Source organism: Galeopterus variegatus, unplaced genomic scaffold, assembly GCF_000696425.1.
Source record: "Galeopterus variegatus unplaced genomic scaffold, G_variegatus-3.0.2 Scaffold965, whole genome shotgun sequence".
Classification (NCBI taxonomy): domain Eukaryota; kingdom Metazoa; phylum Chordata; class Mammalia; order Dermoptera; family Cynocephalidae; genus Galeopterus; species Galeopterus variegatus.
In genome coordinates, this window is record NW_007727076.1 from 343,510 (window position 1) to 346,382 (window position 2,873).

At 37.7% G+C, this 2,873-nt stretch overlaps 1 pseudogene across 1 annotated transcript; it reads left to right on the forward strand.

Annotated features, from left to right (window-relative positions):
• The first annotated feature begins 28 nt into the window (after positions 1–28).
• On the forward strand, positions 29–993 carry LOC103591373 (annotated as a pseudogene). The gene is made up of 2 exons (XR_550567.1): positions 29–875; positions 928–993. The product of XR_550567.1 is annotated as a transmembrane and coiled-coil domains protein 1 pseudogene (transcript).
• The last annotated feature ends 1,880 nt before the right edge of the window (positions 994–2,873 follow it).

Here is a 2,873-nt window from a genome sequence, read left to right on the forward strand (position 1 = left end):
AAAAAACATTTTATACCACATTTTCCGTATCCACTCATCCGATGATGGACATTTGGGCTGATTCCAGCTCTTGGCTATTGTGAAGAGTGCTGCAATGCACATTGGGGAACAGATAGGCATGAAGCCTCCGTCTCACAGCTGCATGCGTAGTCGCTGTTGAAGCAGATGCCTACCTAATTTGACAGTCTTGGTGTGTTTAAACATTTTGGAGTTTGCAAATGAGCATATTAAGTCTACTGATGGAGTCTTCGGGCAGTGCACAATTATATGAGGACCCTGATCCTGGAGGCAAATCCCAAGATGCAGAGGCCAGAAAGCAGACAGAATCAGAACAAAAGTTGTCTAAAATGACCCACAATGCTTTGGAGAACATTAATGTGATTGGCCAAGGCTTGAAGCATCTCTTTCAGCACCAGCGCAGGAGGTCATCAGTGTCTCCACATCATGTGCAGCAAATTCAGACAGATCCAGAACCTGAAATGGATCTGGAAAGCCAGAATGCATGTGCTGAGATTGATGGTGTCCCCACCCACCCCACAGCTTTGAATCGTGTCCTGCAGCAGATCAGAGTGCCACCCAAGATGAAGAGAGGGACGAGCTTGCATAGTAGGCGGGGCAAGCCAGAGGCCCCAAAGGGAAGTCCCCAAATCAACAGGAAATCTGGTCAGGAGATGGCAGTTGTTATGCAGTCAGGCCGACCCAGGTCTTCATCCACAACTGATGCTCCTACCAGCTCTGCTATGATGGAAATAGCTTGTGCTGCTGCTGCTGCTGCTGCAAGTCTACCAGGAGAGGAAACAACTGCAGAACGGATCGAGCGGTTGGAAGTAAGCAGCCTCGCCCAGACTCCAGGAGAGGAAACAACTGCAGAACGGGTAAGTCTGTTATATTTCCTTTATCTGTTAGCTAATTGTTCTTTCTATCTAGGATTCTTCAGACTTTTCTTTGGTAATTCCAAAGAGATATCTCAGCAAGTACCTCAAAGTATGTTAAAAGGTAATTTCCTTTTCATTAAATGGGCTAAATAATAATTCTAGCTAATGAATAAATGCTTAGAATTATATTACTATTTACTTCCTAATGTATTGCTTTATTTTGTTTATTTTACCCCTTTGCTAAAACCTTGAAGTATACTTCATGTACTCTTTATGTGTATTAAAAGAGTCAGTTTTGTGGTAGAGAACAAAGACGCTTTGTTTCTTGTTGTTTTGATTTTGCACATAGAAATTGCTTTCTTACATTGATGAATGGAGCGAATAAAATTTTAGATTCTGGATTTGTCTGTGCTTAGCATGGAAACATACTAAATTGCTTATAATTTTCGTGCACACTGTACTACATTGTCAGCATTCATTATACATTTTGCTTTCCACAGTAACCATATGCATTATTATAATTTACTATCTGGGTTTACCTGGATGGAAGTACTAAGCATAACAGATCTAGGGGAAACTCTTTTTATATGACTCTCAGTTATGGTCAGTCGAGGCACATAGAAGAAATGATCCTGACTAGGTTTTGAAGATTTGGATCCATGTGGCCATTGCAGCTAGTGATAGTGAGTGAGCTTAAGTGTCATGGAGACTGGACAAACCAAAGAGTCCAGTCTTTTCTGCTCTTGAGCTGATGGTTGTAATTTAGGACTGTGGGCCCAGTCTTGCCAGAGCTTCTCATTTTTCAAGAGAAACTGGAATCTAGATGAGAGATCTCTTGATTTTTAACACCATGCAGGCCAAACAATGCATTTGTGGGTCAGGTCTGCCCTTGTGAGTTACCACCTACCTCTCTTTTAGTTTTACTTTTATGTATTCCCTAAAGCTTTTATGATAGTTGATCACTTTCACCTCAGTGTCTGCTTCTGGCACAGTTAAGTTTATTTTATTAAGTCACCTGGAAATCTAAATATTGAATCTAATACCTTTAAACCTCTTCTATCTAAATGTGATATTAAAAATAAACTGATAGTGGATAATAAATCACTTTAATTATGAAGTTAAACCTGTCAGAATAATGATGTGAATTGAAATTTTAAAAGTTTAGATGAGGAAAAGTAGCATATATTTAGGCGTATAATAATCTCTGAAATAAAAAGGACATTTGGTTGTTGATTACCCAATCTAGTTGGCAATAAAGACTGACAGTGCAACTTTATCACTTGTCTTAATCTGTTCAGTCTTTACTAGAGAACTTTAAGAAATTTATTACTAGTGATTCTGGGATTATAGGCTTTTACATTAAAAAGAAAAAGTGTAAGCAAAGCATGTTGTATTGAAAAACTTCTATAGAAAGAGCAAAGTGAGAACTTTTTTTTAATAAAATTATTTCTTTAATGTTCCTTGTCAACTTTATTGACCTATGCTTACAATTAAATTCATCAATTTTAAGTGTACAATTTGATTAGTTTTGAACAATGTGCAGTCATGTAATAACACAGTCATGATATAGAACATTTCCATCACCCCACAATGATTTCTCATGCCCTTTGCTGCATTCAGTCCCCTCTTACCCAACCCCTGGCTTCTGGAAAGCACTGATCTGCTTTTTATCACTGTAGTTTTGCCTTTTCTAGAATTTCCTGAAAAGGAGAGTGTACAGAATGTAGTCTTTTATGTTTACCTCTTTCATTTAGTATAAGGCTTTTGAGATTCATCTATATTGTTGCATTTATCAATAGTTTGTTCCTTTTTATTGCTGAGTAGTATTCCATTTGTTTATCCATTCACCAGTTAGTAGACACGTGGGTTGTTTTCATTTTCTGGCTATTATGAATTAAATTGCTATGAACTTCTTTATATAGATCTTCGTGTGAATACATGTTTTCATTTCTCTGAATTATCTGGTTAAGTGTATGTTTAACTTATAAAGCGGCTTTA